This window comes from Taudactylus pleione, unplaced genomic scaffold, assembly GCF_031769625.1.
Source record: "Taudactylus pleione unplaced genomic scaffold, aTauple2 ptg000026l, whole genome shotgun sequence".
Classification (NCBI taxonomy): Eukaryota; Metazoa; Chordata; class Amphibia; order Anura; family Myobatrachidae; genus Taudactylus; species Taudactylus pleione.
In genome coordinates this window covers 18,030,659-18,054,923 of record NW_028284428.1, presented here as the reverse complement: position 1 = coordinate 18,054,923, position 24,265 = coordinate 18,030,659, and the positions used below count along the sequence as shown (strand labels likewise).

The window sequence follows — 24,265 nt, the reverse complement described above, 5'->3', positions numbered from 1 at the left end:
CTGTATTAAATGAGGAGATACATTTTTCTATTTGACACAAGATGGGGGGATTTGGATGATAATCACTAGGAGGACACCTAATTTATAACAGGAAACTCCCTTCTTTCAAATGAGGATGCTCCAATGTGTGTTCAGGCCAATAGGGGGGAGTTAGGGCAAACTGTGGCCTCCCCAATTTATGGAAAACATAATGTTGATATTGGCTGATGATCACACAAAATCACCAAACAATATCTACTAAGGGTCCCCAGCAGCTGCTTTCAATCCCCATCGATTTTCTGGACTGGTGAGGAATTATTTTGTTTGTTCATTCATCACTTTGGAGAAATCTTAAGGTATAAGCAGACTCTTTGAAAAAGCTTCCTCTCCCTTTTGAAGGGGCAAAACGCATCAGAGGACCCCCGGATAAGTACCCTCGAGTGTGGCAAACCTTATTTGCCGACTATACCAGCGATCTGTTGGATTCATTATTCCAAGTGCAGAATTCTCATATACTGTATATACTGAGTTCTGAATTGGCTCCCTGCAGCATTCAGAGCCATTCTCAACCTGCAAACACTGGAGGCAGTGGCATTGCTGGTGCAACGAGCCTTGCTCCAGAAGCGATGAAAACAACAATCGGAAGCCTTAAGGTGGTATAAAGTGGTATAACATCATAGTGCAGACAAAATGTTGCCTATACTGGCTTTCCTCAGGACAAAGCCCACATCAAATAAGGATAAACAAACCCAGGTCCTGCTGCTGACTGATGCTAAATGATCATTTAGTACACACAAAAAATGTGTGTACTAAATGATCATTTAGCATCAGCAAAGCCTCACATTAAGGACCTGGTAACTTTTTGGATACTCCGAGCATATTAAATTATATATTCCCAGACATTCTGTCAGTATTTACCGTGACTTTATTCACATTTCAGTGGAACTTACCACATTTTTATGTGAACATTTTATGGATCTCAATTGAACCTGGCAATACAAGCATAACATTTCTAATAGGCAACTAAAGGATTACAATTAAATGTTGCCATTAAGGTAACGGACATTGATTTGAATCAAGTGTATTGCAATTTTTTTTCAAGAATAGATTATAGAATATAAATAGATTGCATATTAATAACTGTACACTAAAAATATAGCTTGTTAACAATGTACTATTAATGTTCTATTTCTGAAAACTGCATGCTAGTTCCACTTTGTTTATAAAGTCTGGACTGTTTGATAATATTACTTTAATTTACTATTTTGTTTTGAGGGTACATTTTCCCATTTACTTAGTTGTATGCCTGTTTTTCTGACTAGAAAGAGTTTGTCCTTTTTGTAATATCTCCCAATAGTCCTTATTTTATGGAACTGTTCAGATTTTTGAACCCCAAAATGGGCATGTGCCATCAAGAATGGGAATAGCTTTTTTAGAATGTGTGCATGGCTTAGGTGGGTCTTATTTTGTGCCAGTTTTGGTTTTTAAAATGTTGATCGGTATGGTGTCTTTTACATTAGTCTAACAGTGACTGATTTCCGGCAAGAAATAATCTTACTTGGGTATCAAAATGAATTCAAATTAATTATGGTTTTGTGATTTCCACTGGTGTGAGGCAAATTTCCCAATGGCTGGTGTATTTCACCAAATTGCCAAACATTATCATACAAGCTGTGAGTCACAACTTTGCTGATCACAATGTTGTCATTAACAATGTTGACAGCAAAAGGTCAACAGTGATGATGTTGACATGGTTAAAATGGCAAAATAATTAAAGTCTTCACCTGCAAAATGTCAACACAGAATGACAATTCTATTATGGTTAGCAATACAAAGAAACCAGTCCTAGTGAAGATGGACGGTGATCTTGAAGAATATCTATTCCTATTATGGTTAGCGGTAGGGTTAGTATTAGAGTTAGGTTTAGCATTAGGGCAAGGGTTAAGAAAAGACATAGAATTAGACTGAAAACATTAGAGAGGTGTGCTGACCCCCGTGTTTTGGTTTTGGATCTGGATTCATCTTCATGATTTGGTTTTGGTTTTGCATAGCCACCCTCACATCTTCTGCTTTTGGTTTTGGATCTGTATTTTTTTTTAATTGATAAAAACAGCTAAAAAATAGTAACTTGGGCCTGTTTTATTCCTTACAATATTATTAACCCAAGTAACATTAATTTTCAGTCATTTCCAGTAAATTTTGACTACCTCATAGTTCACAATACTGTTCACCAATATTGTTCAAAAGCTGGCTGGCTAAAGTAAGCAACAGAGCAGCGGCTCAAACACACGGCAGTTTAAAAGAATAAAGCACATTAATGAAACATTGCCACACAGCAGTGGCAGACAGGATGGTAGTTTATTACACTATATGACCCCATAGGAACCAAGAATTGTTTCATTAACCAAGAACTAGATCAGATGCCCGAGAGCAGTACAGGGAATTGGAGGTGGAATATGTATGTATTGGAAGGCAGGTAAAGGAAGGATTTATTAGTTAGTTAATTTAATTTCATTGTTTGATTGCAGGTCAGTCTTATTTGTGTTGTCTAATCCTTACACACAGGAAAAGGGAGGGGCTGAGCTGCACATCCTACTATTAAACATGATAATAGGTCCTACCATGCTGAGGCCTGTAGTTCTACAGCAAAAAAGAAAGGGGGGAGGAGCAGGTGCACACTATAAACACTAAGAATACAAATGATCAAAATATCTATAATAGACTGCAATAATTAACATGGTTTTAAATGTAAGGTTTCTTAGTACATGTTTGGCCAAAGATGTTTGCCCACCTGCCACGTCACGGTGAACCTTATATAGGTGGGTCCCTAACATCTCTAATACTGACACACAAATTAATTTATCTAGGACTTACCTATCATAGGGCCCATTAGATGTGTGTACTGCAATGCAAGGACCCATACCAATTAAAATCACCTGGGGCAGGTAGGAAGAGTGCTAGCCCAAAGAAGAGGCCTTCAGAATGTACCTTAAATACACACACACAGGAAAAGGGAGGGGCTGGGCTGCACATTCTACTATTAAACATGATAATAGGTGCTACCATGCTGAGACCTGTAGTTCTAGAGCAAAAAGAAAGGGGGGAAGAGCAGGTGCACACTATAAAGCACTAAGAATATGAATGATCAAAATATCTATAATAGACTGCAATAACTAACATGGTTTTAATGTAAGGTTTCTTAGTACATGTTTGGGCAAAGATGTTTGCCCACCTGCCACGTCACGGCGAACCTTACATAGGTGGGTCCCTAACATCTTTAATACTGACACACAAATTAATTTATCTAGCCCCTCCCTTTTCCTGTGTGTGTGTGTATTTAAGCTACACCATTCTGAAGGTAAGACCCCTTCTTTGGGCTAGCACTCTTCCTACCTGCCCCAGGTGACTTTAATTGGTATGGGTCCTTGCATTGCAGTACACACATCTAATGGGCCCTATGATAGGTAAGTCCTAGAGAAATTAGTGTGTCAGTATTAGAGATCTTAGGGTCCTACCTATATAAAGTTCGCCGTGACATGGTAGGTGGGCAAACATCTTTGGCCAAACATGTATTAAGAACCCTTACATTTAAAATCATGTTAATTATTACAGTCTATTATAGATATTTTGATCATTCGTATTCTTAGTGCTTATAGTGTGCACCTGCTCCTCCCCCCTTTCTTTTTTGCTGTTGTCTAATCCTTGTCAGGAATCCTTGGCTATTAACATTGTATTATTACTAGTTTCTTTTTAAAAATGTGTAGTAATTTATTAGAGCAATAACCAATAAAAATGTTTGTCTATGCAAAAAAGTCTGTTCCTAAAACCCCCCCAAAATAAAGCCAATTATGAAGAGAAAAGTGGTGCAAGTTGGGATTGTCCTTGGACCTTGCCTCACACCCATATGTTGTAAATTAAAAATAATATGCACAGTGTAACACACCAAGCACTTCAGTGACAGGGACTGACACTTTTGTGGCTGAAGTGCTTGGTTTGTTTGGGCCCCCACACAAACTTCCACCGATCATTAATGAGGAGATTGTTGATGAAGGTATTGGTGGTGGAGATTGTATGTTCTGGTCCAAACTGCTGGTGGCTGATACTGGACTGCTTGTTATTATTTTACAAATTATTATAATTTTGTTAAATAAGTTGCATGAATTCACTGCAAATTACAAAATGATGTTACAGGGAGGAGATGCCTAGATGGTTAACGCCTTTACCTCTAGTAACTTTGGCCTCACAAATGGTTCATATGCCTTCACAAATGTTGTTAGGATATGGGTAAAAATAATTCCACATCTAAAAGATGTTTTTTTCTGGTCTTATGCCCAGGCATGACAATGGCTTTCTTTTATCATGAGCAAGAACTGCTGCTACTGGTGGCTGACTTACACAAACAACATCCTCATCTTTAACATCTTCATTAGCATCAGATAGTACACAAATATCCCCCTCATCCTTCTTTTGCACTTTCACACTAGCATCCTCAATTTCTATTATAACACCATCTTTACTTGTACTGCTCATCCCCACATTTGCAGAGTATGCAGAAATGGTGAAAGGAGGTTATTCTACAAGTACAATGTCAGAAATGTCAGACTCACACATAGCTAACATGGACAACAATAGAATCTCCTCAGGGATTTGTTAACACACAGTTTGTTCTTCAGCCTTAGTATTTTTTTGTTTGGGCGTTGATTTGTCTGTTTAAAGATGACACCTCTACTAGACTCAGAGCAAGAAGGTATTGCGGCTGCATCATCATCATCATCATATGAGGATAAATAAGAAGATGCCTGACTGCCTTATTCCCCAACTTTCGCAATAGGCATTCTTCTAGTGCATGAAACAGGAGAGGCACCAGCAGGATCACCACTCTCAAACAAAGGCCGGGGCCTAATCCTTCCTTTCCTTGCCACTGTGTGTGGTTTATAGCATGTTGGCAATTTTAAGTTTTTTGGCAGTAAACAATCTTTTTCTTATTAGAGGTGATGTTTTCTTTAACATTGTGAAATATTTAAATTTCAGATGCCCTTTCTTAAACTTTGTGTCTTCGGGACCACCTTTAGTAGATGTTGAAGTACTATCTTGACTGTCAGCAGCTGCAGCACTAGTACTGGGTTGCTGCTCCTGCTCTTCTATCAACTAATCCATATCGACTCACAGTGCTATAGTAATGTTGGAACCTACTGAACATTATTTTTTAATTACAGTGCAATACACGTTAAAAAAATAACATTCAGTAGGTGCCACTGTTACTTGCTGCAGTGTTAATATAACTTAAGTACAGTGCCCAAACAACACACACATTTTTTTTTTAACACTGCAGTAAGTAACGGTGGCAACTACTAAGCATTACTTTTTAATTACAGTGCCTGAACACCACACATTATATTTTTTTAACATTGCAGCAAGTAACAATGGCACCTACTGAATGTTATTTTTTAAGTAGAGTGCCCAAACACACATTTATTTTTTTAACACCGCAAAAAGTAATGGTGGCACCTACTGAGCGATATTTTTTATGTACAGTACCAAAACAACACACACTAATTTTTTTAAACACTGCAATTCACAGCACTATTAGTAATGGTGGCACCTACTGAACAATTCTTTTAACAGTGCCTGAACCTATTCTGAACACCCACATTTTATTATTTTTTTATAATGATGATATGCATAACACTGACACAATTACAGTGCTGCAGCCCAGGACTCTTCACGGAAGATGATGACACTCTGATTGTGATACACAGTAGCCCATAACCCTTTATTATGGTCACAGTCACACTGCAGCCTACAGCCTTCACTGATGACAGACACTGACAGTCACAGACAGTACTGCAGCCCTCAGCCCTTCACTGATGATGATGACACTAAATGTGACACACAGTAGCCCACAGCCCTTAACCCTACAGCATTCCATGTGAAATGGGACCTGAACCATGAGTGAGGGACTTTTATTGAATCCAAAATACATGAAATCTGACAACAGGAAAACAATATTTTGCCTCGTTTTGAGATCCGAACAAGGTGAGAAGACCCGAACCCCAGCTCAGTTTTACTTGTGAATTCTAACTTTAGGTGTGTTTGGATTCCAGGTATCTGAAACCGCACATCTCTAGAAAACATTGTGTCAACATTTAAAAAGTGTCAAAAATACAACAGTGTAAAATGTTGACATTACAACCATATCAACATTCTGCATGTCAACAAGATATACCTCACCTGTTATTAGATATTGGCCGGAGCAAAGCGGTATTAGCCTGTCCATTGCAGCTATAAAGACCTCTCCCAGACCAGATAAATCAACGGACAACAGGAACACAATATTTTAGATTCCTACTATATTTCCATATAAAACTACATACTGTATTCAGTTTTGAGTGGAAATACAGTAGCTTTTCAAGTTTTCTCTTCTTTAATGTAAGTAGGTTATAATACCTGCTCATAACCTGATGGTAAATGTAGCCTATTAATTGCTAATTTTTAGTAGTGGCTATATGTAAAGTATACTTTCTTTTATTCTGTATTATTATGTATTTACTGTAGCATGTAATTCTCAATACCTTTTTCATATTTAAGATACTGTACAAAAATTACATTACAAGCATATTCCATTAACATGTCATAACTAAGATTGTAGGCCACCAAGGTCCTCTGAGACTGCACAATGAATGATGTCCTTAGATGCACTTGCTCAGCAGCACAGGGCCCCTGGAAAGCTACACTAAAATGCTGGTTACTATGCAGATGCAGTCTTTGTAACTATTGTGGGGCATTTTGTCTATTTGCTTGATTCACTTTTATACTTTTAGTTGATTTTAAAATGTGGGTCTTAATTGAAATGCCTAAGGACATGTTGAATTTTCAGTGTTTTAGTCTGTAATCTAAATATACCTTATTTATTTCAACCATTCATTTGAGCCAAGTTGAATGATTCAATGGAATATAACTGCATACATATTTTTGTATGATTTATATGTGTTATATATTATATCGTTTCATAAAAAAAATCACAAAATGGTGCATAAAATATATTGTGAGTTCTCAAAAAAATATTCTAATTGTAACAAATTAAAATGCCCCATGCCAGCCGTAGTGGTGGGTTATAGATACATTTTATTACAAAGTCAATCAGTAAAGTTTTTATTTTGTATGTTTCATCAAAAATTACTCTCCTCGTTATGGTTTTGTAGCTGTATAGAAATGTCTGCTTTATAATCATTTTACTTTAATAAGTTGTAATTTTTGTCTTTTTTTGTGAGTTGCAGTGATATAAGGATACTACACAGGTGCTCTAGAGCAGGGGTAGGGAACTTTTTTTCTGTCGAGGGCCATTTTGATATATATAACAGTATTTGCGGGCCCGGTGCAGGCCACACACCCCTCCGCGTGATGTCACAATGGAGCTTGGCCAGAATCCCCGGTGATTACAGCATGCACGGAGCATCCTGTGAATACTCGTTGGAGCTGAAGGGCAGCGATGTAACCATCTGAAGCGTCCTAAGGATGCTCCAGGTGGCACTGCTGCATAGATTCTAGTTGCAGTGTACCATTCTAGGCACCCTGCTAGCCAAATGAGACTAGAAGAAAAAAGCTCAGAGGGCCAGACCAAATGATTCCGAGGGCCTGATATGGCCCCGGGCAGGAGGTTCCCCATCCCTGCTCTAGAGGATAAAAAAGATTATGTTGTGAAGACAATCTTAAATCTACATTAATATTATGATGTTGTATTTATCTTTGTTCTCAACAAATAAAATACTTGCTCCAGATGAATCATCTCCCAAGCTAAATATTAAAATTAGATTGATGTGACAAGAATAAAATGAAAAACGAGCTAGTATAAACAATGGATAATTATACCGTTTTAGGTCTTCAATACCTAGCCAGTCCAAACATTTCTGTTGACTCAATACCTGTCACAATAATTGAATTATATATTTTCGGAGTCTCTATTATTGAACTTATTGCCCTTCAGTGATTCAATTTCCTATAGTTATGCAATTACACTTATATCACTGTATTATTCTATACTCCATGAGTAATAGTCTACATTTTGCTTTACAGATCATTTTATATATGATTGTTTAAAAAAACTGTATTATATCATTAGACTATGCATCTGGAAGTGTGAACGTCTAGCATAGAGTAACAGAAATGTATCTATTTTTTTTGCTTTGTTGGTGATATATTTTGCTTTAAGAAGCAACAAACTCCTACATTAATTTATATGGCTGTAGTGGTTTATTATTTGTATGGTTACTATCTTTCTGGACATCCGTTTTCATAAACACAAGCAGTTGTAAGTGTCTAACTATGGATGGAACTGCAAGGTTGCTTCAAAATTTCAGTGTTTATTCTCTCAGTCACCTACAGTATCACTCAGATACAAATTAGGTAAAATATCCAAAACTGGTATTCTCACATCAACTGCTCCCTGTTCAGACTGTCACCACTGGCTATAATTCAGGTCTAGGAGAACCAAAGCATATACATACTGTAAATGCACCCACTCAGGACAGTCTATGCTTCCTGACAAAAATGCTAAAAGAATATTTGCAAAATCAATAATAAAAGTTAGAAATATTCAAAATATAAATGTACAGTTAAGTTACGTACAGTAACCTGCTGCTGGGTCACGCAAGAAAAGAGGACATTCTTCCAAGTTGAATAGGGTACCTTAAGATTTAACTCTAGATCAAAAGGTACAAAAGATATGTAACACCCTGGTGATGTCATTCACAGCACTCCTGTGTTTAGATAGTACATGGCTAACAGTTGAGTTTGAAACATGCATTCTTATATATTGCATATTGATTCACCTGAAACTTACAGAAACATAATAATATATTGTATTAAAAGTTTGTTTCTTGGAAAGTCGACTTTGTAATCGTATAGTTATATTACAGTCAAATAACTGAGAACCCGATAAATAACATACACACCAAATCCACAAGTAGTAATAGATGTAATAGTCAAAGAAAACCCTCCAAATTTTCAACTGTCACCTATAGCAGTTACGGGACACTCAAAATACTTTACTGGTAGCACAATTGGTGATTAAGGGAAATAAAATATTGATTCCGAGTTAAGCTCTAGATTGTTTTCTGAATATATTGCTTCAATTTAAACTAGATTTTCTGCAGTTATTTTGACCAAATGTTACATTTTACCTTATCAGTATGATTTTCTCCAGCATAGTGGCTAAAGTGATAGCTAATTACAATAATGTACCTTCTCCCTCTCAAAATATTGAGTGATATGACCAGTAATAAGTATGTTGGCTAATTCAACTTTAATTATCTAGAGCACTTTGAGGTTGTATCTATGATCAGCATCTGGTTTCAAATTGTTACAAACTCTCTTTGCAGAATGACATGTGCAATTTAGATCTTATTAAATGCTGATGCATAAGGATGCACAGAGCAGGACGCTAAAAATAAGAGCTCTCTGCCTTCTGGGTGAGCACTATTTCTATGCATAGACTGAACACCTGTCTTTACAATAAGGAATAACATTTAAAACTCATGGGAAGGTGCTCAAAATGAGGCGACTGCAGTAAAGAGTATGTCTTATGCTAAAAATACACAGGTTGGAAAGATTTATTTTAGCTTTGTTAGCATACTGTAACTGATAAATGACAAAAAAGTAAACGGGACTTATTTTGGACCAGATAAACTTAAAAATGATGTCCTCTCATCTTTTTTCCAAACCATTTAATGTTATTGTTTCTATTTTCTGCTATTGTTTTTCTTTCTGCTGTCTTGTCTTAAGGTTATAAAACAATATTTAAATTTGTTAGCATCATTAAGGGTTAACAGTTTTTCAAGACTAAGGGGTATATGAATAGCCTGCAAGCTGCAGACAGTAGCAAGATGTTGACCATTTAGCTAGTAGAATAAAGGCTACCATACATTTAATGTTTTGGCCAATTCCCCGATCCCCAGGTGCCGGGGTCGGGGCATCGGCGAAATCCAACATGTTTGATTTCACTGATTTGCAGATCACGATATATGATCATGATTAGGAAATCTGGGATTTTTAACATGAAGAATTTCACCAATTCCCTGATGGATCGGTGATTATCGATGGCCGCCCATCGGGATTTTCGACCGGTGGTTCTGGCGGGATTGTGGAATCAGTGATGTATGAGGCCCTTTACTTTATTTACTTTTTAAAAATTTGCTGCTTTCAATCTAGTGGCTAAATTGCACACATCTTGTAGCTGCTTGCAATTCGCAAATTATTGCATAGCCTTAAAAGTTTTTTAATTAGAACTAAATGCTTTTTTTTTGGACCTGTTCTTGTGTTTTATGGGTTTGCAAAACCTTATCTATTAGGGACATATGGATGGTAAGTCCACATGGAAGGTGTGAGCTCCCAATGCTATGATTCATGCACAATGACACAATTCACTGCAGAGTGGATTCCTTTCTACTTTGCCGAGAACACAAGGATGCTCTCCAAAATTTGTAAAGGCTCCAATCCAAGACATCCAAGGAGAGTAGGCATGCAGGCTATATACAGGGAAGACATTAGAATTTGAATTCTCCTGGACTAAATTTAAGATGTATTTGCAAGAAGTCTTCTTGTGTTAAAAACACCATGTTGATGGTGAAGATAATTTATAAACTGCAAAGTATCCATAAAAGCACCTAATTGTCCACCTTGCAACTTCCATGTACAGTACATCAAAAGCCTTCATTCCTTGTTTTGGAACTTCTTTTGAAAAAAATGCTGTGTGGTTTTGTGACTTTTTGGCTCTAGCTGGAAATGCATTTATTTTTTAAGAAAGAAAATAATGTCAGTTTACATTCCATCCTACAAATTTTTAGAATGGGATGTAGTTAAGATGCCGTTGTTCGGGGTGCCAGCTGTCGAAATCCGGCGCCGGAATACCAACTCGCGACATAATACAGATGCTGGAATCCAAACTCGTGGGCAGAATACCGGAAGGCCGGCTCACAACAGCCGGCCTCCCGCACTTAAGTATAGTGGGCTGGGATAGGTTTATGCCACAGGGGGAGGGTTAGGTTTAGGCACCACCGGATGGGTTAGGGTTAGGCTGTGCGTGGGATGGGGAAAAGGTTAGGTTTAGGCACTACTGGAGGGGTTAAGGTTAGGCACTAAGGGGGAGGGTTAGGTTTAGGCACTAATGGTGAGTGTTTGGATTAGGCTGTGGAGAGGGAGGGTTAGGGTTAGGTGTGAAGGGGGGAGGGTTAGGATACTTACAGAGCCCCTGTTGGGATTCTCAGCATCGGTATGCCACTGTCAATATTTTGCCCGCTGGCATCCCGACTGCCAGCCTCCCGTATCACACCTTTTAGGACTACTTTTATGTAAATATGTCAATGTCAATTCTGCAATAAAATGGTTTAGGCTCATTTATGTGGGGGGGGGCATGAGAGTGAGGGCAGCTTTCATTTTATTTTGCATTGTCAAAATGTACCTAGAATGTACTTATCTGTATAAGGTACATCACAAACATGTCAAAAATTGCACTAAATGTCTGATGTCTACCATTTCCAAACACATTTGTACAGATATATGGTTATATCTACAAGGATAAAAACAACATTCTGGTAAGTCCAGGTGAAAGGGCTTTGGGAAAACATTTCTTGATGTCCAAAAAAAGCTCTAAAATGGAGCACATAAGAACACCATACTAATAACCATTTGCTGAGGTTTATGCATCTGAATAAGTGTCCAGCTCTGCACTCATAGTGGAGAAATCACTAACAGCTTCATATGTGAATTCATAATTTAAAGATCAAATACTAAAGAAAATTTTAAATATTGAGTAGCTTATAGTACTTTGAAAGAAAGGTGCATAAATCCAAGAACCCAGTGCCCATTTCACAGTACTGCATTTTCTTCATTACACTATGATATGGTCCAAGCATCATCTGAAGCATTATATGACACTTATTAGAGTATATGATACTTATTAGAGTACTATACAGAGTTTCATCATTAAGACATGCTTACAAAAGTGTCTTAAGTGACATTCTGTGATAAGTGACATTTCCTCAATATGGTGAAGTGAAGGTACTGTAGTTGCATGTACAGTCACAAAAATAACTTACATACAGTATCTGACCCCTATCCTACATTTAGTCTACTGCCTTGGCACATTATTCTTGTTTATGGTTTGTAGATCTTGGCAGCGTTTCTCTCAGCTGATTATTGCCAATTTAGTACTTTAATTTTGGCAGAGACATTGGCAATCCTTAAAGTGATAAAGTATATTCACTTGCTCGTGTCACCATTTCCAGATGAATATTGCACCTGTACTGTTAATATCTATTTTACATACATTTATACTATGCTGCTTTTTTCTTTCTTCACGTTTCATTACCTTTGGGATTTAACTAGAACTAGGATTTCTTGCATGCCTATTATTCCTGTGAAAAATAGCACTTTGTTGTAGTTATGTAAATATTAAGAGTGTATCGTGTGTTTTACAATGTATACATTTCAAAAGCTGACCATAGTCAGGAAAGAGGTAGAGAGGTACTATAGGAGTCTCAATTAAAAGAACAAATTCATGTAAAAGATATTGATGGAGATAGAAAGAGAGTGGGAAAAATAAAGAGAGAGGGGTATATTTACTAAAGTGCAAGTTTTTAATAGTGGATATGCAACCAATCAGGCTCTATTTAACATGTATCTAGCACCTTACAGAAGATAATAGCCATAATATGATTGGTTGCTATGGGTAACATCTACACTTCTAAAAAGCTGCACTTTAGTACTATACTCCAGAGAGAGGGGAGAAAGAGAGAGATGATATTGAGGGTATTGCCCATGTTAAATATGACTGAACACATATTTGTCATAAGCATATACTATGCAGTGGGTCTCAAATTTTCGTGACTCAAGACATCCAATAGTATCAGCAATTTTTTCACAGTAAAAAGTTTTTTTATTGAGAAATTCAGCAAAAATTATTAAATTAAGTAAATTGTGATTCAGATATATGGTGGTGGACAGGGTTGCACGTCTTTTTGTTTGTCCACATATTTTACGAAGGACAGCAACCAGCACTGGTTTTGCCTATTACATTGACCATATATAATTTGATTTGGGCCTGGACCAGCAACCTGTGACACCCCTGCAAGTGCCATGGCACCCACATAGCTCCTTGTCCAGCTCCTACTCTAGAATTCATGTCGGGAACACAAACTAATCTTGACCTGACAGGGGCACCACAAAGACTTAATTTAAAAACACTGGATTACTGCCAATATGTCACTCATTCTCTGTTTTGCGTGCAACCCACCTGTTGGCACCCTATTGGTAGTGCTAGTTGTTAAGAAAGAAAGTAGAGTTACCAATATCTTTAGTCAAATGGTCCTCAGAAGGATCTACAGTGTTCAGCACAGAAATATAGGGTGTGGAAAAAGCAAGAAAGAGAAAAGAGCAGGAAACTACTACAAAACAGTGATTTTGTTATTTCAACTTGCACAGAGCTGCTTCTTGCTGTTGTGCAGCCAGTGACGAAAGGAAAAATGTATGACCAAGATGCTATGACTATTATTTCAGTTAGTTGTTTGTAAGGTCACAAATCTCTGGATCCTGGTCCGCAGAATCCCAGGATTTCATTTTAAATAGTCTGTGATTTGGGGATTAATTAAACCCGTGGACACTGCGTTCTCTGCAGTTGTCTTCCGACCCGGGCAACATTGGTGGCTTAGACACAGCCCGGGCCATACACTATAATGGCAATGCAGTGAAAGGAGGTGGAGCTCCTCTCTTCTGGTACTGCCTGATGTCTGCTGAAGTAGCTGAGAGTGACACAGTGACTGGCAGTCTGATAACCAGGAGGTGAGGTCAGGGTCATCTTCAGTGGGGGGCTTGGGGCCAATTAATGTGTTTTATTTTTTTTCCTGTGCGGTCAGTAAATGTTTATTTTTTTCCGTGGGTGCGATGAATGTGTCTTTTTATTTTTCCTGTGGGAGCAATTAATTTGTTTTATTTTGTTTTCCTGCAGAGGCCAATGTGTGTTTTTTTTTTTTACTGTGGAGGCCAATGTGTGTATTTAGTTTGCAATTAATACTTGTGGTTTCAAAATGTTAATAAAACCAAGTCCTTTTCACACTTTCCTTTGTACTAGACACTCGGGATTACCCTAATGATAATAGTTTAATTGAAAAACTCAATCCCAAGGAACCCAGAATTGAATTTTTTTCAATCCCGAATCCTAGAATTACAAAAATGGAGCAGGACTGACTTCTCAAGGTGTGACCAATGGTGTGTCTAAAGATGTACCAAGTGGTATTCAAGCCTCTGAAGACACTTAAATGAAAAACGAAAGTTGCACTGAGCATCACTTCCTGGTTATTGTAATCCAGGTTTCTGTCATGTGGTGTCTTGCGTCCAATATTTGATTAGAGTCTGCTTATAAGATCTTCTCAGAATGGCTAAAGGGCAGTATTGTTGTCATGGACTGGAATTTGTAGTGCAGACCACAAGTCACACAAATACATTACCATATTGTGTACCATATTGTTTCCAGTAGATGGTGGTCATCTACCAGAAAACAAGAGCCATCTCTATATTATTGGTCATGCCCCAAGCTTTACATACAACCTCATACTCTCTCATCAAATCAAATCCATTTCTATATATCTAACCGAGTCTGCCAATGCCAATTACCAACATTTGCTAAGTATTGTGTTTATTTAGGATGTCACAAGGAACGACAAAGCTAAAACTAAAGTAAACAAAAATATTTTGAGTAGAACATAACCCAAACAAGTTGTCAAAACACTACAGACACTTCCAAATGATAGTAGACAACTACAGTATATAGCAAAGGGTAACTGATGATGTTAGAACAAACTGTGTTATGTGGCCTCTTAAAACAGAGAGGTAGCCACAGTAGTTTACACATTTCAGTCTAAAAAGAATTCTTCTGCACGCTGGTATGCAATGTGAAATCAAAGTTTTAAATAAAAGCACAAACAACTACAACCCTTCATTTTATTAGTGGTTTATAAATACATTATTAAAATATCATAGAGTTACATTGTTTCCCCTTAATGTACAACCAATCAGTTTCAGTAGATCTTGTGGGAAACTGTGAGAATCACAGGAAGTCAGAGTGAATAATTTATTCCTTAGTGTCACCAACTGGAGAGTCAGCTCTGAAGTTGGATCCTGTTTTTGTTTTACTGCTACAATATAAAGCCAACACAACCTTGGCAATTAACCCCAACCCTGATAAATAAGTATAACTGGAGCATATTGTGTTTAGGATACATGTGTTAAAGCCTGTTTCCCAGCTGTACTGTTTGCAACATTACATTTTGTTTAACAGCCAGTAGACACAGCCTAATTACTCTCAAAGTTCTACATTGCCTACAGAAGCCATTGGCATATGTCTTATATTTATTCAAATACATTTAAACTGTCTTTAAACTGGATTTGTGAGTTTGCATCTCTAGCTTCATTATTGATGTAAGAATGGTGATTTTGTATACATGATTGGCCACGTGAGTACAAAGAAGAGATTTTCATCTCTCCATCTGCAACTCCTATAACAAGGTTTTAGGGGTCTATGTACTAAGCAGTGATAAGTGACAGAGTGAAAAGTGATAAGTCTGTGATAAGTGCCAGCCAATCAGCTCCCAACTGCCATCTCAGTGGCTGTGTTTGTAAAATTACAGTTGGGAGCTGATTGGCTGCCACTTATCACAGACTTATCACTTTTCACTCTGTCACTTATCACTGCTTAGTACATAGACCTCTTAATCTTTCATGATCTTGATCTTTGAGATTATGTTATTTATGAGCCTTTAGATTATTTCTGGATTAAAATGAATTTTTATGTGTTATATGCAGTAAAAGACTCTTAGGCACCTGATAACCCACCAAAACCTCAATGGATGCTTGGTCTGCTGCACGTACTCTAAAATACAAACTGCATTATAATTTTGTCACATTACATGGACTAATGCCCTATGATTAATGTGTTGAGGTTGAGGGCACGATGCAATGTTTCACTGGTTAATTGAATGGAATTCAATTGTTGACATAATGAATTTAGGATACTTGTGGCCATGTACAATAATCCAATTTATATTTTGAAAGATAAAAAATATACCATTTTAAACCAGAACACTCACTACATGTTTTGAAATACAATATTAATGTATTCGGTAACTATCTTGCCGCATGTGAAGCATGAAACGAAACCTTGTTACATGTAATAATAAAAATGACACCATATGCTGTAATGTTTTCATTCGTCTTTCTTTTGCAAGTGTTGCTTTCATTCTTATAATTGGTAAGAAAGGCCATTTCCTCTAATTAAATGAAATTGAGCATTGTAACCTGTAATCGATTAAGGTTTATAAAATGAAATGACTAAACAGTAAAATAAAAAGTACTGCAGTGGATGTATACACAGAAAGGTAAATAGAGATCATCACCATAGTAATCAGCAGAAAAACATTCAAATTATTGTTGCACTTTCCAGCAATCCAATATAATGAATTACATAGTGTTTGCTGCTGTCATGGTTAATTTTTCAGCTCAATGAAATAGTTGTCAGAATCAAGAGAACATGAAATGTTCATTATAATAGTAAATTTGCAAGGCAGCGAGACACAGTAAGGTCACTATTTGCAAGAACACATATAATTCAATGGAAAGAAAACAATATAGGCTGTAATCAGTGGCACAAAGCAGATATATGTATACATTCCTTTTCTATTGTTGTTGATTCTTTCGGGTTTATTTGAAATGTAAAATATGTCACCGGAAGTTGAAATGAATTTCAATTGTGCCTTCAGCCTAGTAGTAGAGAGTTTTTAAATGTCACAATCTAATGTGGAAGCATTAGCAGTGAAGCCTTCCTTCTGGGTTTAAGGATAGTCTTTATGTTCATATCATTTGACAGGAACAGTCATCCCCGCAAGGATTTTCAGCCACTGATATAGAGAAGATTCATCTAACAGCTTCTTATTGTAACTGTGATGCTGAATGCTGCTGCCCCTTCATGTCAGGGGCTACCTAGCTTGTTTGCTCCCTCAGGTAGCAGCATTAACCTTACTTCATATACCAGCAGGGAAAAATTAGGTAAGTATTTTATAGAGCTGATCAGTTTGGCCTTGACACAGTTCTTTTTGCCAAATTAGCACAAGTTTGGATTTATCTCCTTGGCTATCCAAGACATGTGAGAGCTGCCTAGCCAATAAGATGCCATTTTTGAGATCCGAAAATAACAGAGTAAAACCAAATCTCTCATCTCTAGTATTTAATAGATGTTCTGTAATTGAATGATACCGTAAAAGAGACCTCTCTTGATTGGGTAACTAAAATATATATATCATACTGGGTGATCCTGTGGGTCCGTTCATAATTTTTTTAATAATACAGTATTATTTCTTATATGTTATAAACATAACTAGTTCAAAAAGTTTTTGTGATTCCTATAATAAACCTACTAATCATTTTCATCCAAACCATATAAATTGTGTACGATCTATATAATAAACGAGAAAGCATGTCTGTCTGTCCATCTATTTGTCCTTTATGCATGGCCAGAGTTTTGGACCTAGCTCCACCAAATTTGGCGTGGTTTAGTTTAACCAGGATTAGGTTTTTGCCTAGGTTTGAACTTCATCGGGGACGCTCTTAAATTACACAGGTACCAGGGCTGGCTCCAGTGGAGATTGGCAGTCTGCCAAAAACCTGTAAGAATGCTACAAAAGTATCCTTTTGATGACTTGATGACTCATGCAATGTCATATTAAATCCAGAGCCTCTGTGTTTGCATGCAAGTGCATAACTAGAAATTTGTGGGCCACATAGCAAGATCTTAAAATGCCCTCACAGGAGGTAAAAAAACACATACAATTGCCCCCCCACAGTAGTACCCCTATTACACATTATGCCATGCAGTAGTAGTGCTCTTTATACATTATGCCACACAGTAATGCCCCTTACACTAAACAGTAATGCCCCTTACACATTATACCACACAGTAATGCCCTTTACAGACTATGCCACATAGTAGTAAGTGCACCATATAACACATTATTCCATACAATAGTAGTGCCCCTTACACATTATGCCTCTCCCCCAGCAACTCACCTCCAGCAGCTTCTCACCTCCCCTGTGTGCCATCAGCAGCCAGCAGGTGTGGATTTGGGGCCTGGCCACTAGCTTATTACAGTTAGTTTACCAGCAGGCAGCGGCAAACACGGAAAGACAGTGCTGGCACAATTTGAATCTGGCCCCATTCCGCAAGCTCCAATAGCCTTGCAACTGGCAGTGCTGTTTCTCCATGACTGCTTGCTAGTGCACCAGCTGTAATCAGCTGGCCAGCCAGCACCAAATCAACATCACCGACACCCCGGCCCCCCTCATTGGACCTGACTGGCAGAGGCAGCTCAGGTACCATAGCAGCTGCACCCCTTGCACCCACGGTAGTTATGCCATTGTTTGCATGCATGTTATCAAATAGTGAGGTCCTTTTCAGGATCAATTGAATGGAATTATAGGTGAGGACAATTTAAACAAATAATGGCTGCAGGTGTACTTCTGGGTCCAGTCTTCAACTCGGGCAATGCTGGGTATCCAGTATACAGTATAGTATGTTATAAAAATTATTTTGTTACAAAAGTCCAAACCTATCATCCCCGGTACACTGTAAGCCGTCCTGTATGTGTCTAAAATGCAATATTTAGTAAAAAGTATGCTGCGCTATCGGTGACAGAGGATCTGACTAGGACTAAGTGTCATATGGCAAAAAGACGCTAGGTGTATGAGGACACATCAGTAGGTGGACTGCACAATGAAAGTGTGTAAAAAAGAAGATAAAAAGTTAGCTTTAAATACAACAGATGTAATACTGTAATGTTAATTAGCCATATTTGTGTTCAATTTAAGTTTTTACTATATTCTATTCTGAAATGTCAAATATTTTGCTTTACTCATGCAACATCTAATTAGGTACTAACTCTGCTGCTAGTCTAACGTCATAGCTTACATATACTACAGTTGTGTTCATCAGGGATAAGTTTTGTGGCTAGCCATCCCTTCATGTTTGAGTCTAGAGCCATCAGAAGTCTATTGTAATGTAAGTTGCTTTTCCATGACTTCTATAAAAAAAAAAAAACGGAAGCTGTAGATGTATTGTACATTCTAAAGCCAGGTACATACTATATGAAATATTGTCTGCAACAGATCTGAATGACAATTGTATAGTGTGTACCCTGGAAACCACCTAATTCATGTTAAAATTAATTGGGTGGTCCCATATTCCTATCAGATATGTTGCACAAGAGAAAGGACAATGCTACAGACAATATTATATACCAACATCAGACATGTAATAATACTGTATATTGCATGGCTGTACAGCAGATGGTGCAGTGAGTATGGCGATGCAATATATAGTAACATCGCCATGTCTTTGGATCAACTAACCATCTAGGTGTGTACCTAGCTTTAGAAAAAATTGATTGGTTAACATAATGCAGCACTAAAATCTTGTATTTTTAAGCTTTGTAAAAGGTAAACTTCACTGTGCATTGTTTTAAACAAATGAAAAGTTCATATGATCATCGGTAAAAGTGAAATATTATTTCTAGATCCTTGTGTTTGTATTACAATCCTTATAGGTGTGATTCTGCAATGTCGGTGTGCTGTTTATCTAGAGTACATGCTATATGTGGATCAAGGACGATATTTAAAGAAAGTCTCTTTTGCTATATTTATAGACCAGCTGTAGATTTGTTTTTCTTATAAATAATTATAGATTTGTAAAGCTAAATGGTAGCTCTGTTTCTCTGTATACATTAAACAGATTTTTTTTAAACACATACTTCAACATAGATCATTATAAACAAATTGTATGACTGAGAAACACTTTATACTGTATAATTGATATCCTTGTCCAGAAAACATGTTCCATATAATGCCGTCATAAAAGGCATATACTGTAGTGGTGTAAGCCATTCCCCTGTTAATAGAGCAATATACAAATAATGAGGTACACAATGGAGGTCAAGGGTCAAGCAATGTGGCTAGACCCTGCAGACTTGCTACAGTGACTCCGGAGATATAGGAGAGGGGTTGAAACTTTGAACATCAAAAGTAATGCTGACAACTGAGCAAGGGTGAAAAAATTTTTTCTTTAAAAGGGAAGATAAAGAATAATATACAGTATACTGTATGTATATGTAGCATTCCCTTTATGGCGGTTATCTCCTTTTCATAATGGTTTGTAAATAAAAACAAGAAGCAGACAAAACCTAAAAGCATTCTGTAGGTATGTGGTGGTTCTATGGTCTGTGAAATGAAAGATGATTTTATAAATCCCTGGCCGAATCATTCAAACAGAAGGATTAGATAAAACAATTACATCTGCGCCACAACACCTGCTGCATTATAGAAAAACCCTAACATACCACTGGTGGCTCCATGTGGACCTGCCCTAGAAATACGTGAAAAATAATCAGACTTGCATCCTACATTGACAGGATGACACATTGGAATAAATCTTCCTCTATCCTTCTGTCTTTTTAATCTGGCAACCATCTAACTTGAAGCAGAAATGAATAATTACAGAACACAGTAATGGCCTGAGACGGCAGAGAATGGAAAAGGATGATGCATCTTGAAATATATAAGTCTTTTATGTCCTTCCAAACATTGGAGACCCAAGAAAACAAATCAATATGACATAAAGATGATAATGTTCTTTAAACATAAATAAAACGATACTGGAAAAGACTTGTAATCAGAAACCACTGTTTTCTAACCTTTGTCCATCTTTTGTGCTTTCCTGTTTTACATATTTTACAGTACTATCTATTTGCTTTGATGTGGCCGTCGATAGTCTTTTCCCGTTCAGCATATTTTTTTCCTTTTTACTGTTCTTTTCTCTTTTGTGATGTCGACACTTAAACCTATATGACAGCATTCCATGCCAAGTTGCTGAGTTTTGTAGTGCCACACAGGGCTGACTAAATCAAATGTACATCATGGTATCTGTATTCATGATAACTAAGCAACACCTGTTACAATTCAGTTATTTGATTGATTTTGTTTGACTTGTGCTGTCATTTTTCAGTGTGTCAGATACAGACTGTCAAATCCAATAAAAATCATATATTCAGAATCTATCAAGTTGAGATTAGATGACTATGACACTTTTTATTTTTATGCAATCAAATTGCATTATTGTATCATTCTACACTGCAGTGCACATGTTCTGTCAAGGTAAACACAATAATCTTTGCATATGTGGGATAACCTTTTGATGTATTTTCACAAGCAATCCAATTATTTTCAGGCTGGACCTTATAATAAAAGGAAGTGTAATGTGTGGAGAAGCTGAAAGTTAACTCATGCATTCTACAATCAAAGTTATGATTGGTTTGTACAATATTAGAACGTAGGCATTTGTGGACCAGACATAGCACGATTGCCCAGGAAGAAGAATTAGTGAATCTTTCACAAGGTATTTAAAGCAGAATTCATTGTTTTCAGGTGGATTCATATTTTCTCTCTTTAGACAACTGTTAAATTGTTGGATGATTATAAAAGTTTATCTGTATTACTGAAGTGAAGCAGTTATTAACAATTTGTTTACCAAAACAAGGCTTGACACCGCAAATGAAATGGAATGCTGGGAGATTTGTGCACTATACTTTATTTGGACATGGTACCCATTATTTATGTCCATTCATTTATAACTTGTCAGTGGTTTTAGGTTCTATTAAATGTAATATAATGACAAACAAATAAGCATGAATAGCATAATTGGGGAATGTTGTCAATCCCAGTGGGCTTTATGTAATTGCTCTGTAGACAGTGAATGTTGTATTGTTATTGCAAGCATATTTATACGAATATAAATGAACCTTCTCTGTTACCATAATTGTTTTAATTGATGTGCTATCATTTTTCTTATGTGGATCATGAAAAGGCATCATATAGAGCTTTTGCAAAATACAATCCTATTTGTCCCAATAATGGATAATATCAATTATGAATACAAATGATTTTCTCTAGCAGAGGAATAAGCACAACATGACAACATTGAGTAGTCAAAGGTAATAATTTAAGGTTTAAAACATACTTTTGCATGAAAATATATTTATTAAAATATGATTTTACAGATGTGTCATACACTGTATCTACAGCCATGCCAATTAGTCCCTCTCAAGGCACCAGGTCTTGGGTGACTCGACTGCGCCAAGCATATTTCTTGCTGAAAATCTGCATATCATTTACATAAATAAAACAACTGGTAGCGACAAAACTACATGGCTAGAATACACTGATCAATCTGAAGAGTGACATTTGTACATCTGTGTGCGATTGAGTCTGATACTTTGTAAAAAGGACTCAGAGCGGCTACAGTTTTTTCTCATTCCAAGTTCCATTGTGCTTAATCTGTGACTCAGGGCTCTATTTACTACAATCCGCATTTGTAATGCAGATTGTAGTATGATATTACCGACTGAATTCGCATTGCGAATTCAGGCAATATCACAGGGATTTACTACAAATCCCTTGCAGGGACAGAGCTTGCCATGACAAGTGCCCCGTGCATGCGCCGACCGGCCACTGCTGCTACCCCCCCTGTTGCCAAGCCCTGCACCCATCGTTAAGCCCTGCCTCCACAACAATGGACCCCCTGCGACCCCCCCTCTCCCCCCCCGCAACCCTCCTCCCTTAATTACACTTACCTGCAGTTATCGGGCCTCCGGTGATGTCCTCTGTCGCTCTGGTCAGCTGACATCCCATACTGCACTGGGACCCTGTCAGGTGACGACCGGGCCCCAGTGCAGCATGGGAGACCAGCTTACCAGAGGGAGGATATCACCGGAACCCCGAACTCTGGCCCCTGGACTCAGGTAAGTTTGTTTTATTTTACTTTTTTTTTTTTTTACAGTGAATCAGCGTGTGGTCTGTTTAGACCACACAGCTGATTACTGGGGCCGGCTCCAGGTTCTGCTCTGCACATTAGAGTGGAGCAGAAGTCCGGTAACCGGGGGAGAACCTGGATAATGCCACATCCAGGTGGCATTATATCACAGGGCTTTCCCTGGTATTTTTTTCCATTTTATTCTTAGTAACTTTGGTCAGATCACATTTCCCATTACAATTATGGGAAATGCGATCTGCCTACTAAAAATAAGTGATACTTATTTTACGAATTCTACTTTAATTGCCCTTTAGTAACTGTCGGTGAAACTAAAATAATGTGAAAACACCCCTTTTCACATTATTTTAGTAAAAATAATGTTAATAAATAGAGCCCTCAGCAGGTGTGTAAATTCAATTCCTGTGCAGTTAATGTCACAGCCTGCAATGCGTATAAGATGCAACATTTAAAGAATGGTGTGGTAAGCAACTCCTCTCAAAGCGTATCATATCTGCCAAGTGTCTCTCCATATGGCATATATGCTACACTAGATGTTCAGTATAATGACCCTTCTGTAGATGTTATTTTAATATAATTGTTTACAAATGTAGTATGCCTATGTATAAAAGTAACAAGTGAAAGAGGCATAACACCAAACTACAATATCATACCACGATTCTGCATTTGTGCTTTTCCTTACAACTTAGTATGAGGTCCATTATGTTTTCTACATAATTAAATATTTATTTTTATTTAAATCAAATCTTATAGCATTAGCTATGATACCAAATGTTAAAACTTTTATTTTGCATGTGACCAGATTCTAGGAATAAATATTCTGGGTGTATGTACTGTGTGTCTGACATAAGCCAAGCACATATACTACGGAAGCACACAGTATCTGTATTCATCTTGCATGTGCCTCAGCATATTGGCGCATACACTCTACCTTAATATGCAGCTTTTTAGAAGTTAACGTTTTAACACATAGTTTATGTGGTCAAATCAGCATTAGCCCCATAGCATCTTTTATTATCTTATCTATGTGCATCTTATGTGTGCTTTTATTGACATGCTAGGACACAGTATCCAGCTCACATGTTTATGTATTAGCTGTGAAAGATAACTAACAAGGCATGCCTTCTTTTCATTTTCTGTGGATAGCTATGTATACTGTTCAATTAAAATTGTTTAAAGTGTCAACCACTTGGTAAGACTTACACAGGAATTGTTCAACCAGTTCTATTCTATAAAAACATAAGCAGTGCATGGAATGATTGACGCTCTGTACAAGCGCTACCAAATATTCTAAAATTGAGGACAGAAAACGTAATTCTAAGTTTTTGAGAAACAATTTTTACCTTTCTCCAGTTTTTATACTTACTTTGC

The 24,265-nt window shown here is 37.2% G+C and overlaps 1 protein-coding gene across 1 annotated transcript in view; it reads right to left on the bottom strand.

Annotated features, from left to right (window-relative positions):
• IL1RAPL1 (interleukin 1 receptor accessory protein like 1) overlaps nucleotides 1-24,265 on the bottom strand; it is a 1,550,795-nt gene that overhangs the window by 46,551 nt on the left and 1,479,979 nt on the right. The gene's annotated exons all lie outside the window — the stretch shown is intronic.